This window comes from Pelobates fuscus, chromosome 1 (assembly GCF_036172605.1).
Source record: "Pelobates fuscus isolate aPelFus1 chromosome 1, aPelFus1.pri, whole genome shotgun sequence".
Taxonomy (NCBI): Eukaryota; Metazoa; Chordata; class Amphibia; order Anura; family Pelobatidae; genus Pelobates; species Pelobates fuscus.
The window spans coordinates 277,487,580-277,509,826 of record NC_086317.1 but is presented as its reverse complement, the minus strand read 5'-3'; the positions used below and the strand labels follow the sequence as shown (position 1 = coordinate 277,509,826).

The window sequence follows — 22,247 nt, the reverse complement described above, 5'->3', positions numbered from 1 at the left end:
AGATGCCTCCTTGAGCGAAATATAACAATAAATATATATTTTTTTTTTTTTTTAAATTCAAGTTTGAGCTGTGAGGAAAGATTGCTATTATTTTCAATACTACATAATGTTACCATGTAAACAGGTAAAGAAATTATTACTCAAACAAACCTGTTACTAGTCAATGAATATATATGAAAAGCCAAAGAAGAGAAAGAGTCAGTCTGGTGGATGAAGATACAATAGTAGAAGAAGTAATAAGGAGAGATGTCCATGAAAAGATACAATTTTAAAGAGAAGACCTCAAGAAAAATAATGTGGTGCAGTCACAAGAGAACAGCTACAGATTTCGAATCTTGTCTCCTCTGATGCAAAGGACGGGTCCAGAACCATAAAACTTAGTGAGCTCTACCAAATTATCGCCTCCTTGCTATGGATGGGGAAAAGTGGACCACAATATCCTGTGGCACATCACTTCTGTAACCTGAGACTGCAGAGCCCTTTAAGCTTGATCAGTGTGCTGGAGGTGGCCTGAGATGTTTGACAGCAGCATACCTTTCACTGCTGTTTAGCTAATCAGTTTCAATTAGTTAATTAGTCATTATGTTTACACTCAGGGTTTATTTCATAGCATTACTGGTTTCAACACTCCATTTTGGAATTGCTTATTTCCCTTGTGTTCTTCCAATACAAATTTCTCAGTGTCTGGCGAGCATAAAAGTGTAGAGTAAGTCTACAGGTTTAGTTATTCTTTTTTTTTTTCCCATTAAATATTGTTTATCATTCGTGATAACATACATGTACCATGTGAATTGGTGTAAATTATTATCAGTGTGCAAAATATCACACATTGGCATAGTTGACCGCACTGTTAAACATTCTTACAAACAGTTAAATACAGCCCCTATTTGCTGAAGTTAACAAAAGGATATAAAGACCTGTACAAGTAATCTCTAGGCGAACTGCAAATCATATTTTTACTTTTAACAAAACTTATTGCTGGGAAAAGAGAGGCAAAGAAAAGGTAAATAAAAGGACTAACAAAAAAGGAGATATAATAAATCAGTGTGTGTTCAACTCAACGACAAAACATTACGGTAACGAATGAGTAACAGGTTATGCACATGTGAAGTTAACTCTGCTCAACATCGAGCTACCCGATGGGTTCTCTGGGGCCTCCACCAGCGACCGGATACCCTGTACAACCTAGTCTAAAATTTGTAGGATCTCTTGACACCACACCGTCTCATTCCATCTAGCCCACACCAAGTTATAAATACTGTTGGTGTCTTTTAGTTTGTGCGTCAGTTATTATTATTTTACTATTTATATAGCGCCAGCAAATTCTGTAGCGCTGTACAATGGGTGTCAATACTTCATAGCTTCTAGTTTTGCCTAAACTGTCTATCAATAACTGCAGCGGAGGAGGGTCTCGGTTTTTCCAATATTGCACAATAGTGCTCATGGCTGCGACCAGTATGTGGATTATAATGGCTCTCGCATGTTTTGATATGTGAGTTAGTATGACGTGTAGGAAGTAGAGTTCAGGTCTTAAGTGCAATTGTGTATCTGCTGCAGAGAGGTTCATCTCTCTAATTAGTTTCCAGAAGGTATTTACCCCCCCCCCCACAAGACCAGAAGATGTGGCATAAAGTGCCTGTCTGGTCACCGCAACTCAAGCATTTAGGGGACGATTCAGGATAGGCCTCTGAATGTGGGCCAGCTTGTGAGGTGTTAGGCACTATCTCATCCACATCTTGTATGTTGTTTCCATATGTTCTATGCCGTGTGTGGCCAATTTAATGTGCGTGATGGCCACTGGGTCAGTGTAAACTATTATTGGAGCTCCTCCTTCCATTTTATCATGTATGAGAGTTTGGTAGATCCTGAATCGGCTTGAAGCAAGTAGCCAGAGGTTTCAGGGAGGTCCTTATTCTTCCACACATCTTGCCAAAGGCAGTAACTGTGCTGAGAATTGGGGACCGTACTCCTAACTTTTGGACTATATGTTTAACCCTTAGGGAATGGAATAAGTCCCTACCTGGTAGATTATACGTTTCTTGCTATTTAGGGAATGTTTGGAGTCCAGAATCATTAAACAAGTGTGCAATAGACCTAATGCCCACCGTTGTCCATCTATGCAGTAGGGGGTCAGGAGAGTAGTTGTTAGGATCGTATATTGCTTTATTTTATTGCTGAAATACCTGTTTCTCGTCTCTAGTGGCCTCCCTAGCCACTAGTCAATCCCTCAGTTGCTCTCACCTGCCTCATATGATTTTCCAAGTCTGCTATAAAAGGCCACACCCAACTCTTCTCATCGCCTTTACATTGAAGTCAGTGTTCTGACATTGAAGTCAGTGTTCTGCCTGAAAAACATCCTCTATTGAGACTCCGTGTGTCCCGTCGCCGGAATCCTCCTGAAACTCTTATCTTCAACTACTGCAAATCTGCAAGATCCTGTAAGCAACCTGTATTACATTATACTGGAATCTACTTACCTGTTTCAACTGCTGCAACACTGCATGATCCTGTAAGCAACCTGTATTACATTATACTGGAATCTATTTACCTGTCTCAACTGCTGCAACTCTGCATAATCCTTTAAAGGACCACTCTAGTGCCAGGAAAACATACTCGTTTTCCTGGCACTAGAGTGCCCTGAGGGTGCCCCCACCCTCAGGGACCCACTCCCGCCGGGCTCTGGGGGAAGGAAGGGGTTAAACTTACCTCTTTCTCCAGCGCCGGGCGGGGAGCTTTCCTCCTCCTCCTCTTCCTCGCGACGTCATCGGCTGAATGCGCATGCGCGGCAGAAGCCGCGCTCGCATTCAGCCGGTCACATAGGAAAGCATTCATAATGCTTTCCTATGGACGCTTGCGTGCTCTCACTGTGATTTTCACAGTGAGAAGCACGCAAGCGCCTCTAGCGGCTGTCAATGAGACAGCCACTAGAGGCTCTGGAGGCTGGCTTAACCCTCAGTATAAACATAGCTGTTTCTCTGAAACTGCTATGTTTATTAAAAAAAGGGTAGCTGGACCTGGCACCCAGACCACTTCATTAAGCTGAAGTGGTCTGGGTGCCTAGAGTGGTCCTTTAAGCAACCTGTACTATATTATACTGAAAGTACTTACCAGCTTTAACCATTTCAACCCTGTATCATCCTGAACCTGGCTGCAGAGTGACATTCCACAAACTATTAATCTACTTGGAATTAACGTCAAACCTACTTGTATATAAACGACTTTATTCATTTACTCTCAAAGTATCCTTTTTGTGGCATATTGCCTTAATTCTTACTGTCAAGTAAATTGTTATGTCTAAGAAGACAAAGTTTCAACCAATAACCCTGGCAATCGTCTCCTCTCTGACCTGCTCCAGGAACATGACAGTAGTATTTTAACACTTGTATAGGGGCCAACAGGCAATTAAGCCTAGTGTCAAGTTATTCTTTTTTAATGGATTGTATTTTATATATATTGTATGCTGTGGGACAATATATATATATTGCACATCCCCCAACACCCACCAAGAGCTGAGACAGAACAGTAATGGAAGAACATCTGGGAGAAAAACATCACATAACACCAAGGCCCGGTGATTACACAAGGGATCCCAGGAGCCGACAAATCAATCACTGTACAGCCTGGACTGACTACAAGGAAGCCTATGACACAATGCAACACACATGGATACTGGAATGCTTGTCTCTACATAAAGTAAACAAAACACTAAGAGCCTTCATGAAGAACTCAATGGGCAGGTGGAGAACAACTGTAGAAGCCAATTCCAGGGCAATTAAACTAGTGAACATCAAATGTGGCATATACCAAGGTGATGCGCTGTCACTGAAACTGTTCTGCAAAGGCAACCCTCTCAGTCAGATCATCCTGTATAGCCATCTAACCTACATGAATTAAATCAAGATGTATGCCAAGAGTAAGTGGGACATTTACTCACTGATCCACCTACTAGGATCCTGGAATGTTGTTAAGACTAGATGAGGGTGGTCGGATAATAAAGTAAAAAGAGGTGATGATCCGAACTGAAGGAAATTAAGTGCCAGAAGGCCAAATAGGAGATGTAGAGGACAGGTACAAGTAGCTGAGGAATACACAAGCTCATGGCAACCAAGAAAAAGAGGCAATGGGGAGTACCTTCAGAGAGTCAGACTGGTCCTGAAGCCCCAGTTCAATGGCAAGGACAAGATATACACCATCTATACATAGGCTCTACCAGTCATCAGGTAATCAGGTAATCAGCTGGAATAATAGCCTGACCAAGAGAAGAGATGGACACCATGGAGATCAAGAACAGGAAATTACTCACTATGAATGAAGGATTTCACCTGGAATCCAGCCCCTAGACACTGTACACCAGTCCAAAGTGAGCCAGTCAAGGCCTGATGAGTGTCAAGGTCACAATCCTGGAGCATCCACAAGTACATAAAAAAGACGAACTGCTAAGGGAATGCCTGAGACAACAACATATAAAGGATGCAGAAAAGGAGGAGGTTCCATGGCAAAACAAACCTGTCCATGGATAATATAACACCGGCATATAGTGGATGTGGCTCATATCATGAAATCCTAGCAGTGGATGGAGCAAACAAGACTGAAAGACAGCATTGAGGCACTAATTAGCAGCACATTGGCACTCATCATGAGATTCACACAAGTGGGTTGCACCACACCAGACTGAACCCAAGATGCAGACTGTGCAATGAGGCCGCTGAGAAAATACAGCACATAGTAGCTGGGTGCAAGATATTAGCAGGGACAGCATACACTGAGAGGTACAACCAAGCTGCTGGGATTGTGTACTAAAACATTTGCATAGATTATGGTCTGGATCTGTCTAAGTCAAAATGGGAGATACCACAAAGGGTATTTGAGAGTGACAGAGATAAGATCCTGTGGGACTTCCAGATCCAGAAAGAAAAAGCGAGTAATGACCAACCAACCTGACCTCCAAACTGTGTCTGGAATGCCAAATGTCATTTCTGTGCATCAAATACATCCACTGTTAGTAAGCACTGTAGAAAGCTTTTCCTTGGTCAGGCACGGATGTCTCCTTTCACCCTCCCAACTTTGTCTGCAGCCATCCCGCCTCCCAATCAGCTCAGTGTTTTGTTTTAATTGATTAATCTGCCTCCCACTACTTTCCCATGCCGACGCAGCACGCACCAGTTAAATGGTCCAATCAAAGGCTTCTCTATGACAAGCCTTTGAATGGACCTCTTGCAGCTGCTCAAACCTGATATTGAGCAGTAAAAAAGAGCTCTGGGAGCTTCACCCGGCACTGGATTTCAGGTAATATCTTTTTTTTTTTTTATATAGTTATAGGAGGGAACAAAGAGGGCAAGGTTTTATTGACTGCAAGATTAAATGTATTAAAAATGGTTGGAGTAACCCTTTAAGACTCCTCCATTTCATATGATGTAGGTAATATCACCTGTTTAACAGGTTCCTTTTAATGAATAAACTTGCCAGTACCATTCATAATTAAATTCTGAACCCATTGTCACCCGGACTCCACTGCCACTTGCATGTTGCATATTCTCAACTTTCCCGTGGATCTGGTATGTCCACAGATGAGATCCCTGAATATCAATAATAAGTTATTCCCTTGGTGTCCTGCTTCTTTGGGATTCCAGAGGATATTTCCTAAAAATATCAGTTATATTGCAAAATTTACATGCTTGCTGCAAGCTTTTACGGAGGACTTCTGAAGTAGGAATTACTCTTAGGGCAAGCAATTTAGCTTTATTGTCTGTTCTTTGCGTGTGCCACTAAAACTCTTTTTAAGATTTTTATTTAAACTATCAATGATCCACCCAACATGGCAGAATGTCACATAACTATTTTAGTACTGGTGACTATACACCCATGTATACACCCGTGTATCTTTGGTAAGGATACAACTGAAATGCTAACTTGTTGGTCTGTCTTGAGGCCTGATGTGAAGAAAAAGTGACCTAGAACATCTAATTATATCAAAGGGAAATAATGGCTCAGCTGTCTGTACAAGGTTGGAACATGTTTACTAGCAATGTTTAATCTAAAAATAATAGTAATAAAATAAAAAAAATTTTTAGACTGCAGCAAGAAATAGGAAGTTTCCAATAAGGACATCCTAAAAATATAAAATGTTTTCCATTTTTATAATTAGTCATGTTTGTGAACACATTACCAATGTACAATTGTATTTATTTTAAGCATTCCCCAAAACTAAAACAAACAGCTGATGCTGAATGTTATGTATTACTGAGCAAGTAAATTTTAAAAATAGTATTTATTTATTTTATGTAAGAATGTGCGAATTTAGAAATGCTTTTAGAATTTTAAAATTTTTAAAAATACTATGCATATTTAAGAGGTTGCCTCTCAAAACTCCTTCAGTAAAAGTTGCCTAGTGGTATCTTTAATAAATAAGAAGTTGAAGGGATTTTATGCTACCCCCCGGTTCTAGCGTCAATGTCCTTCAGCACTGGATCGCCGCTCTGCCTCCTCCAACATCCAATGAAGGGACCTAATGCGCACGCACGGGGAACACTGCAAGTGCCTTAGGCCCTCCCGATAGGAAAGCATTGAATGAAGAGGCAATTTACCCTGAAAAAAAATCTACAGCATCATTATGCGTAGCCTGTCATTTTCTCTGTTGCTCGGATGGATCAGCTGTGTCCATTTACATGGAGCACCTCTGTGGTTGATGGCCAGCTCATAGGAGAGAACCAAGTGCAGCTCAAGTGCAGAGATTATTGTTTTTGGTGTCTCCATAAAACTAGTCACAACAGTGACTTTGCTTTCTACAGATCATCCTTGTCTCCTTTACTTCTATAAAACCAAAATTTTGAAAGAAACCTGCATCACAAGGAGCCCAGCAGTAAACTCTGCTTGGCTGGGAGTGTTTGACTGATGCTGTAAATGAGCTGGCATTGCACTACAGGACTTAACTCACAGGAGCCATCGGAAGCATGGTTCAAGTGGTTCCAGCTCATGGAGGCTGAGACCGGAGCCTGGCAGATCCCGGTTATGTTGTCAAACCATTTTCACACAGTCTGACTGCTTACCCTAAATGGGGGCCAAGGCACTCCTGGCACTATAATCACTACAGTGCACTAAATTTGTTATGGCTCTTGGAATGTTTAACCCCCTTAAGGACGGCGTGCGTGCTATGCTGTACTTGGGGACCCGGCTCTATACGCTGGCGGGCGGCATAGCACGTCAACGCTGTCGCAATCGCGATGGCTGGGGACTTACCTGCTGCCGATCCAGACCTCCTGGGCCATTTTTTATTGCGAGATTCTTGCGAGGATCTCACGATCACATGGACGGAATAGCCGTCCATAGAAGTGTCAGAATAAAAATAAAGTTTTAAAACAGTGTAAAATAAAATAATATATACTTAAATCATATATGTAATATATATATGTATATATAATCTAAGTATATACATTTACATACACAGTCTAAGAGTATTTTAATATTAATATATATATAATTATATATACATATTTGTAGTCGGGGCAATATAGCCGTATACAGAAATCTAGCATATAATAACCATAATATCAATGATTCGGTTGTGGTGTGCCGAAACAGACAGAGCAGTAGGCCTGTAATAAAAGTGGGCAAAAATAAAATACCATAAGACATAATACGGTGACCAATACTCTTTATTTAGATAAGTCACAGAAAGCTAGTCTTAATTCTTTTACAGGATTGGGTATGTAGAGAGTGTAAGCTGAGGATTTCCAGCGTCCCATTGTCTTGATGATGTGCGGGGTATGTGATTAGCCGATGGTGTAGATGCTGCCCCGATTCGAAAAGAATGACCTGAGAAATGACTAGGGTTTAAGCCGAGTCTAGTCAATAGTAGACATACATAAAGCATCAACTTTGTTGTAGTCAGAACGTTACCAGGCAGTTTGAGCAAAGGTTGTAAAGGTTGTTTGTGGAGTGAGTGAAGATAAGTATCAAAAACTTGTACAGGGCACCATTTGTTATGAGTAGGGTACAAGGGGATTGTAATAGTATGACCTATGGTGCTGGTTTTTGATTGTTTTAACATTAGTAGGTAATGGTCGTTATGTTTCCCCAAGTTCATAGTTCTTAGGTAGTGGGGGGTTGTAATGGTCTTAGTCGTGAATTCGTTGGGTCGGAGGAAGCCATAAAAGGCTAAATATATAGCTGTCTTTATTACAGTAGTCGTCCTGGGCTCGAAAGGAGCGGAATCTAACAAATTAACTAGTGCATGGAATATGTTGTTGTCTATGGGTAGGCGTTTTGAGGGGACATGTGCGCCCAATTTTTTAATGCCTTTCAGTACTGTCTTGATTTGATATGAGGACAGGAAACCCGTAGCGTTGGGTTGTCGGATAAGCATGTGATGTTGAATTCCAGTAAGGTATAGTTTTATCGTGTTAAATGATAGTTTAAGGTTAATGTGGCAAAAGGAAGTGAAACCCAATATTGATTCTAACGTGAACATGTTGTGGATGTGGAATTCAGTGATGAATTTCTTGAATATGTGAAATGCCCTATCGTAAGTGTTCCTAGTATTTACAGAAAGTTGCAAAAGAGAAAGGAAAAGGGTGGCGCTAATTAACAGAAATATTGCAACATGCAGCAACAACACCTAAGTGCACAGTCACTTTGTAGCACTTACATATACAAAACGAAAAAAAGGAAAGGTGATTGCACAAGATTATATCCAAATTTTGTAGGTAGTAATTTTTAGAGCATCTCTGAGTTTGCTCTAAACTATGAAGGCAGGATACATCAATCAGATGTGCAAGTATCTGTGCTTGGTCCCCTCAGGAGGTGTTTGCAATCCTCTGCAGAGTAAATCAGGAACCAGGTAACCAGATAAAATTGAAGTAAAATACTTTTATTAAAAATAAAAAGATAATAAAATATTAAATAGCACCAAATAGCACCATGTGCTATTTAATATTTTATTATCTTTTTATTTTTAATAAAAGTATTTTACTTCAATTTTATCTGGTTACCTGGTTCCTGATTTACTCTGCAGAGGATTGCAAACACCTCCTGAGGGGACCAGGCACAGATACTTGCACATCTGATTGATGTATCCTGCCTTCATAGTTTAGAGCAAACTCAGAAATGCTCTAAAAATTACTACCTACAAAATTTGGATATAATCTTGCGCAATCACCTTTCCTTTTTTTCATTTACAGAAAGTGCCAGGTGAGAAATGTAACATGCGTGATCTAACAAAGCTTTTAATCCATTATCATGTCTTGGAACAGTGGGGCTGGGGTTGCAAGTCTGGAGGCGGTCGGTAGTGTCGTGAAGAAATCCTGAAAACAAAAATCGAGACAAGTGATCAGCACTGATGTTTGTGCACCCTGGAACGTGAATATATGTGATAAAGAATTGACAGGTGGCTGCTACCCATGTGAGTCGTCTTAAGAGTCTCATAATTACCAAGGATGCTGACCGGCCTTTATTGACAATATGGCAAGTAGCCATATTATCAGAATAGCACCTAACCGTGTGACCCGACCAATGTGGTCCCCAGGTAATGGCCGCCGCCACGATGGGTTACAATTCAAATAAAGCTGAGGTCTCTGTGAATTTTGGGAGTGATTTGACCTCGGTTGGCCATGGCCCCCAAAGCCATCGGTCTCCCCAGATGGCTGCAAATCCTGTGTTTGCTGCCGCGTCTGTCCATAGTGTAGGTGAAGTGTCAGAGTGAGGTGGTATAAACATGGCTCGCCTGTTCCAAGAGGTGAGAAAAACTCCCCACATACGTAAATCAGAGGTTGCATGGTCGTTTAATGTAATACTTGACGTGTCTGAGGTAAATTTTGGATATAGGGATAGTAGGAGTGAAATAAAAGATCTACCCTGGGGAATGATTCTCATTGCAAAGTTGAGCGATCCCAGCAATGATTGCAGTTCTTTCTTGGTGCAACAACCTTGCCGTAGGTAGTGTTCAATGCTTGCCAGGATACGCTTAATTTTTTCATGAGGGAAGCTAGCCTGCATGTGTACGGTGTCCAGTTGTATCCCCAAAAATTGCATCTGGGTGTCGGGCGAGTGGGGAGACTGGGATAATGAGTGATTCAAACAACGCCAACATGTGTTTTAAACTCGTTGGTGGAAGTGTGTTGTTCTCAATCGTGAGGAAATCATCTAAATAGTGAATAACTGAGGGGCATTTACACACATTTAGTAACAACCAACATAAAGCTTCTGCAATTGTGTCAAAAATACGTGGGCTGCTTTTGGAGCCAAAAGTGAGACGGGTGAAGAAATAATATAACCCTTGCCATTTAATGCCGTGAAGGTGCCAAAGTGCAGGGTGCATGGGAAGTAATTTGAAGGCATTCACTACATCCGTTTTACTTAACCATGCCCCTGTGCCTGCTTTAATGATAGCACCAATGGCATGGTCGATAGTGGCGTAATGTAGTGAAAACTCTTCAGAAGGTATGAGAGAATTTAGGCTAGGGACCGAGGAGGAATGTGGTGCAGATAAATCAATGATCAGCCTAGGTTTAAGTGAGTTTATTCCCGTGACAATCCCAATGGGATTGGTTCTCCAAGAAATGAAGGGTGGTGAAAGGAAAGGACCCAGCAAGAACCCTAGGTTCACCTCGGTCATGATGAGTTTATGTACCAGCTGTGGGTCATCTAGTGTGGATAGTAGGTTGTCACATTCCAGTGTGCCTGTAGGTAAATGTATCAACCCTGTGTGAAAGCCCTCCGACAGTCCTGTTATGAGATAGTCACTGAAATGTCGTGACGGGTGTAGATGTAGCAAAATGGTGAATAAGCTGAGGTTCACGCACGTGAGATAGGGTTTAGGGAAAGCTTTATTTGGGCACATTGTCCTGGAATGGGCCCTAATGCAGTGTGAACATACATGCATCAATCTGCAAGAGCTAAAACCACAATTGCCTGCATTAAAATTATTACACACTTGGGATTTGCCTAAAAAGACAATATCCCTTCCCAGTTTATCTTTCAAACCTTTAGTAGGTCTTTGGAGGTTTGTTGCTGATTGGTTTTGCTCGACCTCAGCCGTATTCGGGCAGAAATTAGTGCTGTGTGTTGCTGATGAGCACACTGCACAAGTTGGGGGTCTGAGGCCTGCAAAGTGCCTGCAGAATAGCTCAGTGTCCAACTTATTCCAATTTATGCTTAAATTGAATTGAGCCAGAGCTGCAGCCACCTTTGCAGAGAAGGAACGGTGGTAATCGTAAAACGCACTAACACCGTATTTGTGCCCCAGATCCACCATCTTGTGCATGTAAGCATCCAGCTCTGCTCTTTTCCCGGGGTAAACATGTCTCCATTCTTTAAGAGCTAAGATAATAGCAAGGAGTTCGTGATTACCCACATCATAATTCTTTTCAGCTTTGGACATTTGTCTAGAAAAGAAGCCACAAGGATGCAATAGCTTTTCAGGCGACTCTCTTTGGGACAAAACAGCACCTACCCCGATATCAGAAGCATCAACTTCAAGAATATAAGGCAGTGAGGGGATAGGATGCTGTAAAATAGGTGCAGAGGCAAATGTAGTTTTAAGAAATTCAAAAGCCTGAAGTGCCTCGGGAGACCAGACACGAGTATTACCACCCTTTTTTGTCATATGGGTGATAGGCGCTACAATAGAAGAAAAACCCTTAATAAAGCGTCTATAATAGTGAAACCAAGAAAACGCTGAATGGCTTTCAAACCTTGTGGTAGAGGCCACTCTATGACAGCAGAAAGCTTCTGGGGATCCATAGGAAAACCTTTGGCAGAAATCAAATACCCCAAAAACTGGACTTCAGATTGGTCAAATAAACATTTTTCTAGTTTACAATAAAGACCATTAGCAAAAAGGGTCTTCAGGACTGTTGTAACATGTCTGTGATGAGTGTGTAAATCTGTAGAATATATTAGTATGTCGTCCAAGTACACGATTACAAATGTGTGAATAAAGTCTCTTAAGACGTCATTAATAAATTCTTGAAATACTGCTGGGGCATTGCAAAGACCAAATGGCATAAAAGTATACTCGTAATGACCGGATCTAGTGTTGAATGCCATCTTCCATTCGTGGTCTTTCTTAATTCGTATTAAATTGTATGCACCTCTAAGGTCCAATTTAGTGAATACAGTAGCATGTTTCAGCCTGTCAAACAATTCTGTGATTAAAGGTATAGGGTATGCATTTTTGATAGTGATTTTATTTAGACCTCTATAATCGATACATGGTCTTAAATCACCTTCTTTCTTAGATACGAAGAAGAACCCCGCTCCAGCCGGAGAAGAGGATCTCCTAATGAACCCCTTTTCTAGTGATTCCTTAACATACTCCTCCATGATACGGTTTTCTTGAATAGATAAAGGGTACACCCTGCCCTTTGGAGGTATAGTGCCAGGCAATAAATCGATAGCACAATCATAGGGTCTGTGAGGCGGTAATTTATCAGCTTCCCTTTTATCGAATACAGTCTTGAGAAACAAGTACTGAGGAGGTATAACAGTAGACAAAGGAGGAGTAGTAGGAACATTAATAGAATTTAAAGGGGTGACTTTAATCATACAAGATTCGTGGCAGGCTTTGCTCCATGATTTTAATTGTCCCGACTCCCAGTCGAAAATGGGATTGTGAGAACGTAACCATGGGTACCCTAACACGATATGAGAAGAGGGAGAGGTGATAACCTGGAACTGAACAGTCTCAAAGTGTAAAACCCCTGTGTACATGAATAATGGTACAGTTTCATGGGTAACGACTGGAGTACTTTACCCCTTAAGGACCAAACTTCTGGAATAAAAGGGAATCTTGATATGTCACACGTCATGTGTCCTTAAGGGGTTAAAGGTCTACCATCTATGGCCTCAATGGCCAAGGGTATCTCCCTCTCTCTGATGGGAATGTTGTGTTTTGTAACAAAACCAGAGTCTATGAAGTTCTCAGCAGCCCGGAATCAACCAAGGCTAGTATGCTTTCAGCTATACAACTCTCTCCCATATGAAGAGAAACAGAGAGAAGCAAACGGTTAGGAGGCAATTTAGGAGACTTAGATATCACACCCAAGGCCAGTCCCCTATAAGGTCTTAGGTGCAAGAGTTTTCCGGAAGCACAGGACATTCCTTTATCATATGGTCTCTCCTACCACAGTATAGGCAGAGTCCGTCCCTTCGTCTATGCAATTTTTCAGTATCAGAGAGTTTGGCAACCCCTAATTGCATGGGTTCCTCCTCAGATACTCTGAAACTCTCAGGTTTATCAACTTTGGGGTTATTAGGTGTAACTAAATGTCTATTCCTGTTCTTGGTATAGAGCCTGTCACGAATTCTGTTATCTATATCAATGAGGCAGTCAATAAGGTCCTCTAATGCAATAGGAAGCTCCCTAGCTGCTACCTCATCCAATATAGTGTCAGATAAACCTTCCATAAATGCAGTAGTTAACCCATTGTTGGTCCAATCTACCTGTGAATCAAGGGTACGAAACTGAATGGCATAGTCAGCCACAGACCTAGAGCCCTGTTTGATTCTCATTAATGTTCTGGCGGCATTCTTTGACCTTTTATTGGATTTAAAAGTTCTACGGAAAGCTGTAAGGAAACTATTGAAATTATGCACCATAGGTCCATTGGCTTCCCAAATAGGATTTGCCCACTCAAGTGCTTTGTCAGTAAGTTGATGCATCAAAAACCCCACTTTAGACCTATCAGTGGGAAAGGAACGTGGATACATCTCAAAGTGGAATTCTATTTGATTAATGAAACCTCTGCATGTCTTAGCCTCCCCTCCATACCCGGGAGGGGGTGTTAAATGGGGCGAATTATTAGGCATAGTAGATACTTTGGGAAGAAGAGGTGTAGGAGGGTTAGGTGCGGTTTCAGGAATAGTTCTAGACAAGAGCATCTGGAGAGCCTGAGCTATCTGATACATACGGTGGTCCTGCTCTAGAAACCTAGCCTCATGAGAAGCCATTTGCTGAGCTAAATCTGCAGGGTCCATGGCCCTATCGTATGGAACGAAAATATACCCCAACTCGCAGGATTCAACTCAACAAAACACAGAGGAGAGATACGTCTACCGGACCTTAGAATGGCCGGACTCGACGTATATGAGAGGAGACAGAGTCAGGAACGATCTGAGGTCAAGGGCACAAAGAGACAGCGTAAGCTAGGACTAGTCGGGGTCTGGTACACAGTAAACAGCAAGCCGGCAAACAGAACAGATAAGGATAGAGATAACGTAGTCAGAAACAAAGCCAAGGTCAATACGAAGGAACACAACTGAACACAACAAGCGCTAAAGGGAACTGCAACAGAAACCACGATAGGGCAAGGACTAAGGGAAAAAGGTGAGTATAAGTACCTTCCAAATTAATGTGATTGGCTCCTGTCATATCCACACCCCCAAAAGGTAAGTGTATGGGGAGTGTGGCATGACAGGGGCCAATGGGAGCCTTTTGCCAATTTAGGCTCCCACTGTTTCTTTAAGAGCTTCTCGCGGTCACTGCCCGCCTTCCTGATGCAGCCGTCGGATGAGCCGCGCATGGCTCGTGCAGCAGCAGAACCGCGGCCGGCCCCTGGATAAGGTAAGTAACGCTACACATTCTGCCTTAGTCAAACCAACTCATCCCAGAGATGAGTGACAGTAATAGGCAGAGATTGGGTAGCTGAAACTCCCAGCCTTTCACTAACCAGAGCAGCAGAGAAGAGGCCATGCTCCGGGAGCCTGGGGGCCCACATTCAAAAATGGTTTAACAGTGAATGGTGAGCTTAAGCCATGTAACTCCAGGATCCACAACCAATTAAATTAGGTGAATTGGCTTGGTGCCTACAGTTTCTTTTTAAAATCATGTTCTAGATCAGGGGTAGGTAACCTTCTGCACTCCAGATGTTGTGGACTACATCTCCCATAATATTTTTACAGCCATAATGCTGTCAAAGCAACATATGAGATTTAGTCTACATCTGGAGTGTAGGAGGTTGCCTACCCCTGTTCTAGATAATAAAATACAGTAACAGCCCAAAAGTATATGGGGGTATGGAAATTAAATGTACACATTTCAAGTAAAGATAGCATAGTAAAGCACTAATCATTATGAAATGAATATGATAAATGAAAATAAAAACATGCATTTATTACAGTGAATACTTTTTTATTTATGTTGGTTACAGAATTGATTGGTTCTCATAAAACATTTTAATTCAATATCTAATAACCAAAATCAATGAATCCACCCTGATGGCTGTTGTGTAATTGATTCGGAATAAAGGGCATTTCAGCTGGGGCACATCAGGCTTCTTGAAGGAGTGCCCTGAGAACCATAACCTCTAAAACTCATTGTTTTGGTAATTGTGCAGGAGACTTTGGGTGTTCTTCCAATACTATCAAAATGGTTTGAGGAAAAAAAGTGATGTTTCCCAGAACCCAAAGCTCTGTTCCTGTAAAGCTAGTTCGATAATCCATAAGATTCACTTCCAGCACTGGTCAGCAAGGATGAGACTACTGGGGAGAGAATTATGCGACACTAGGTAAGCAGACACAGGATTTGTAGAGAGTACATAGAAGTAGAGACAGGGCAAAGCATCATTGTACAGACATCGACTGCTGTTAGAGCAACGTATCCTGCTCAGAAGACAGTGTATGCGACTCTAAAACCCATTAGGTTAAAAGGTTTACACACACAAAAAATTATTATTTTTTAAATCAAGGATGTTCATATAGCTCAAGATAGAAAAGTACTGTACTTTCCTTAAAATAAAAACAAAAGAGGAATTGTGAACACAAAATATCCCAACTTGAATCGATTTAGAAGCGAAACAGGAATTGCAACTACACTGAAACATTCAAATATTCTGCTTTTAATAAATTACTAATTTTTCAAAGAAGGCTTCTGGAGAACGTTTATGTTGGCCATAATATCTAATATAACTAAAATTACTAGAATATAGACTTTTCAATGTAAAGGTTATATTTATATAGGGTCACAAATAATTTTAAAATAAGTCCTTATGCACTAAACAACTTTAACAAACATGGACACCTTGGATCATGCACAAGCAAGTTAAAGGAACAGTCCAAGCATAATAGGCCCTACAGCACAATGTAAGGATTATGGTGCCAGGAGTTGGCTCTCAGAGTCAGTAGTAAAACCATTAGCAAACAGTTTGACAACTTGCTTATGAAAGGCTCTCTGCTTTGAGCCAAACCCAGCAGTAAAGGGTTTAGTTCCTTGGCTGAGAGTGTTTGACTGATGCTGTAAATGAGCTGGAATTGCACTACAGGGCTTAACTCACGGGAACCAATCGGAAGCGTGGTCCAAGTGGTTCCAACTCATGGAGGCTGTGAACGGAGGCTGGCAGATCTCAGTTATGTTGTCAAACCATTTTCACACAGTTTGACTGCTTACCCTAAGTGGGGGCCAAGGCACTCCTGGCACTACAACCACTACAGTACACTACATGCGGTTATGGCTCTTGGAATGTTCCTTTAAGTGGGATGCAATTTGGGCAGACACGTAATAGGTCAGTTTGTGCAATGGTGGCAGAAACAAATGAATATGCATGGATCTTGATCTAGCATTGAGGCTGTTCTGAAAGTACTGCATGTAGATAAATGAGGACAATACATCACATTACATCACGCTGCAGAGAACGGTCACAATATCTATAGCTTTGCCGGTAATTTGGCTAACAGAATGCTCACAAAGAAATTGTAATATTTTACTATGTGTTATGCACTTTAACCAGCTATAAATGGCTACCAGGATCTGACCCCTTTAAAATGGGAATAAGAAATGTTAAGTCATTGAAAATGCTGACATGTTACATACAATGCATGGTAAATGAATATGGAAGGAGTGCTGTGTGTGACAAGGTGAGAATTCAATCTTTAAAAGGGACAACCTCTGCTTCTAGTATAGATTATAATTCATTTAATTGCAGACATTTAAAAAAAATGACTGCAACCATAAACCCACAACCACACTTCTTACAACTGTCCCGATATCCTGATTTCAGTGGGACAGTCCGGACCTAGGCCTCCATTTCATATTGTTGGTTAAGCTTTTCAAATGATTTAATATTTTTGGATAAACTTTTAAAATGGTTTAATATTATGAAGATTTATTTAATTGTAAAATATTTTGAGATATCTATAATCAAAATATTACAAAATTACAATAATTAATTCTAAATTGTTAATAGGGAACAATTGGGAACCAGTAAATATTCCCAATAAGCATTGAGGCAATATGTTCAATAGAACCCTGCAGAGATCACTGAATCAATGCTCCGTGCAAGGTTTATCCTCAGTGGGCTGGCCTGAATGATGGACAGGCAGCCTGGCCCGTCCTTTACTCCCCCTCTATGCACACATGTATGTACATCTCAGAGGAACCTATGCACCCCCTGACCATAAAAGTTTTTTGTATGGTGTGCGCTTGGTGGTGCATTACACGTAAAATCTCTATGAGGCTCCCCCTTTTGTATTTTCTACAGGCACATCTGTGCCATGACTTCATCTACCTCCAGTATTTTACATATTTTATTTATTTGTTAATTATACATAGCCATTGTTAGATTTATAATAGAGCTGTTTAAAATAACGAACCTACAATTTAACCAATATAATCAATACAATTAATGTCAAATAAATAACTACCAATCATTTTTAATTTATGTGTGTAATGTCAATGAGAATCCTATTCCCATCTGGCTGATTTAGTTACTGGAGAAGGTTCTTGATAAAATGTATAGTTGTAATGTACAGATAAGTAGGCTTTATGATTGGAGGTAACCCCTATGGATCTTTTTATTTGCAATCTCTTGTGGATACATAAGATTTAGCTTGGGAAACCCTGTGAGTGTATTCAGATTACATAGAAAGAGACTGGATAAAAGCCAAAACAAAATTCCTATAGATAGTATGTATCATTTATAATGAGTTTCTTAAGTTCATGAAAAGGAAATGTAATTAATGTAGACCACTGAGCATTACTATCAACATGCAACTTAATTTTAATAAGCAGTGTTATCGTCTGTTACTCTGTTACTCAACCCAGTGGCACAATTAACGGGTTAGCCCAAGCATTATGACCACTTCAGCTATTTGAAGTGGTCATGGTGCCTGGAGTCTGTATACAGAGTTTAAGTCTTTGCTGTCAGAGGTATAACTTCACTCTGCGGCACAGTCACCGGGGTGTCAATTGCATTCATTGGCTAAGTGCAGTCAGCTCACCAATGAATGATTGGAAGGATCGCATCCTGTTTCTTCAGCTTTTGGCTCCCAGCTTGGAGTAATCCTTTTTTTAAGTTATTTGTGCAGAAGTAAAGAGAAACAAATGTTCTCTCTTTGCAGTTCTTGGTGATCTGTGACTTTGTCTATCAGAAAGGCAGGGTGAAGTGATTCATGGGATATTTTTATTTTGTTTTTGCATTTTATGCCATGCTGTGCCACATATGCCTTGTATTTTCTGAAATTTAACTAATAAATAACTATTACCTGTCCTACCTATTTATTTCTATATTTCATCTCCACTTGTCTATTTCTTCGATTCCAACAGCACAAATCTTTAGCATGGGTTCTCTTTTTTACCATCACATATAATTCCATTTAAGTTCCTTTTTTTTTTTTGCTCATATCTCATATAGCTAATATAATTCAATGGACCACTGAAGTAAACCAGGCAACTTTATCTTGATGAAGTGGTCTGGGTGCAGTCATCCTGTCCCTTTAAAGGGAAACTCCAGTGCCAGGAAAACGATCCGTTTTCCTGGCACTGGAGGGTCCCTCTCCCTCCCACCCCCCAATCCCCGGTTACTGAAGGGGTGAAAACCCCTTCCGTGACTTACCTGAGGCAGCGGCGATGTCCCTCGTCGCTGTCTCCGCCTCCACGATGCTCCTCCTCTTCATTGCGTCGGCCGGTGGGCGAGACTGATCTCGCCCACCGGCCGAGGGGACCTAATGCGCATGCGCGGCAGCGCATTACGTCTCCCCATAGGAAAGCATTGAGACATCATTTAAATGCTTTCCTCTGGGGTTTTGAGCGACGCTGGAGATCTTCACACAGCGTGAGGACGTCCAGCGACGCTCTAGCATAGGTTTCCTGTGCTAGAACCCAGGAAGTGACCTCTAGTGGCTGTCTAGTAGACAGTCACTAGAGGTGGAGTTAACCCTGCAATGTAATTATTGCAGTTTATAAAAAACTGCAATAATTACACTTGCAGGGTTAAGAGTAGTGGGAGTTGGCACCCAGACCACTCCAATGAGCAGAAGTGGTCTGGGTGCCTAGAGTGTCCCTTTAACCCTGCCATGTAAAACACTGCAGCATATTTGGAATCTGCAATGTTTGCATTGCAGGGTTAAATCACCTCTAATGGCAGATATACAGACAGCCAAAAAAGGTGCTTCTGTGACACTGACCAAATAAAACTCGGTCATGTCACATGGAAGCCCCTAGAGGAAAGCATTGATTCAATGCTTTCCAAAAAGAATGGTTGGATGATTGAGCGGCACTCACCGCGCATGTGTATCAGGTCACTAATGTTCGTCTTTGTGGAGCAGTGGATTGGATCAACTATAGAAGAGGCCATGCCTTCTCCATGACGTAGGTGGAAGCAGAGAGGTAAGCAACGCCGAAGGAGCCTCATCGATACGGGGAAAACATTTTTTATATTATAAGACACACATTGGGGTCTAGGAATACAGGTTGCATGGTCCCAAATAATGTACATGGAATTAGCTTGGTAACCCTTTCTGGAAATAGAAGGTCAACTCAAAGACTTATCATTCAATTATTATTTTGCTAGAACACATTAAACAGCTACTTCCCAGTGTGCATAAAGTGGTCTCCAATGTTCTGGGGAAGGCAACTCATCAGGGCCTGATGAATATGATGCCTCGACCCTACCAACAATCACCCACTAAAATTATCTGTTTAAAGGAATCCTTTTTCATGCAGAATTGTTCAGATAAAACAAACAAAAAAAAAACTATTAAAAAAAAACACACTACATGACTTATTTAAGTAACATTCGCCTAGTTTTATAAACACCTACCTATTTCAAATCAAAGAACCTGCAATGTTTAGGAACAATGGAAAGGCTATTTCAAAGGCTGTTAAAAATTTGTGTTGAGCTAACAAATACATGTTTCCTGAGATGTTTTAATATAGAGTACAGACACTACTTCCGCAACTTACAATTACCATTGTCAACCAAACTAGCCTCAAGGTTCCAGCAAGAAATGCAAAATACTGATTCTTAAAAGTGTTATACATACCTTTGATCCTTAAAAGTACCAATATACAGTATGCAAATACAAGCTACCATGCTGACCAACACTTTTCACAACTGTATTATTGAGCCTATGCTTTGTTTTACTAGCAAGTTAGTAAACCGTTAGTACATAAAAGTTTTGTTTGCCTCTACATGTGAATATAGGGGACAACTGTGCGATATTGATACTTTAGAGAGAGTTCAGAGAAGGGCTACTAAACTGGTTCATGGATTGCAGGATAAAACTTACCAGGAAAGGTTAAAGGATCTTAACATGTATAGCTTGGAGGAAAGACGAGACAGGGGGGATATGATAGAAACATTTAAATACATAAAGGGAATCAACACAGTAAAGGAGGAGATTTATATTTAAAAGAAGAATGACTACCACAACAAGAGGACATAGTCTTAAATTAGAGGGGCAAAGGTTTAAAAATAATTTCAGGCAGTTTTACTTTACTGAGCAGGTAGTGGACGCATGGAATAGCCTTCCAGCTGAAGTGGTAGAGGTTACACAGTAAAGGAGTTTAAGCATGCGTGTGATAGGCATAAGGCTATCCTAGACTTAAGATAAGGCCAGGGACTAATTCAAAGTATTTAAAAAACTGGGCAGACTAGATGGGTCGAATGGTTCTTATCTGCCGTCACATTCCATGTTTATGTTTAACACTTTTACTGCAGATAAATCTGTGTCGTCACCTGCATCATTTCTGAAACACTACGTCTGCAACGTTTTCTCCCATTTAAAACATAATGAAGGGATCAATGGTGATGGCATACATGTTTAGGAAGATCCATGGGGGGCAAGAGAGACACACTGCTGCCAAGCATTCAAAAGTACAAGTGTTCTGCTCACAGTTTATCAAGTATAAAAGATCTTGGGACGTTTACAACGACATGTATGCTTTTTTTATTCTCAGAATGATTGTTCCTCTCTACGTTTTGTAATGTTAACAGTTTAACCCCTTAAGGACCAAACTTCTGGAATAAAAGGTAATCATGACATGTCACACATGTCATGTGTCCTTAAGGGGTTAAAGAAATACATATATATGTTTTATGTTGTATGAGAAACCATTTGCTCTCACCATTTAGCTATTGATACCGGAGAAACTGACGGAAGCCAAGCACAGAGAGATGGACACAGGTTTCTTCAGGAAGGAAGAGATTCTTTATTGGATCACCGATCGGGACTCAGAGGGACTAGCGTCACCAAAATACAGCAAAGTCTGAGTACTGAATACATAGAGTACATTCCTTATATAGCACTGTAGCTCCTCCCACAATTAACTACACCCACACATACCCTTAACCTATTTAATGAATAGAGTCTAAACTCATCCATCCGGTCTAACCACGTGGCTCATCTGATACAAAGGAGAGGGACGCGTAATTCCAGTTCTTACATTCCTGCACCTGGTCAGTACAGTGATGACAGTATCTTAGCTACGTGTAATTAACCAACTGATACTACAAACACATATACATACATATGCCTTGTGGCAATCTTAGCCTGCTAAACTTGTATTTTACTGGAATTACATCACATTCCCCCCTTTGATGCCTCTGATATTTCACAATTACTTGAGGCATCACTTAACCTTGGTTTGCATATACCTCAGGTTACCATGAACCAGACCAGACTTATCTTATGATGTGAATCTTCAACATTCATCTTCTTGCATTGGTTCTCCCTGATCTAGAGCCTTATACTTATATATCGCCATTATCTGTGCAGCAGCCTTCCTCTCTGCTATACTTCCTATCAGGCTTTGCACAGACCTAACTACTAAGGGTATAAGACACGGTAGGAGTAGACACAACAGTAAAATCAGTAGGACTCCACCTACCACTGCCTTAAGCCCTCCAAACCACTCATACCAGCTACCAAACCAACTACTTGGATTGTACCCTTTCCATACCTGAGTAGGCACATGCGCTAGTTTAACCATATGGCTAGTAAGCTCAGCTATTGCTTGCCCTTCGTCATCTATTTGAAGA

At 41.0% G+C, this 22,247-nt stretch overlaps 1 protein-coding gene across 1 annotated transcript in view; it reads right to left on the bottom strand.

The window, feature by feature from the left end:
- CASTOR2 (cytosolic arginine sensor for mTORC1 subunit 2) overlaps window positions 1-22,247 on the bottom strand; it is a 199,495-nt gene that overhangs the window by 133,060 nt on the left and 44,188 nt on the right. The window lies entirely within an intron of this gene.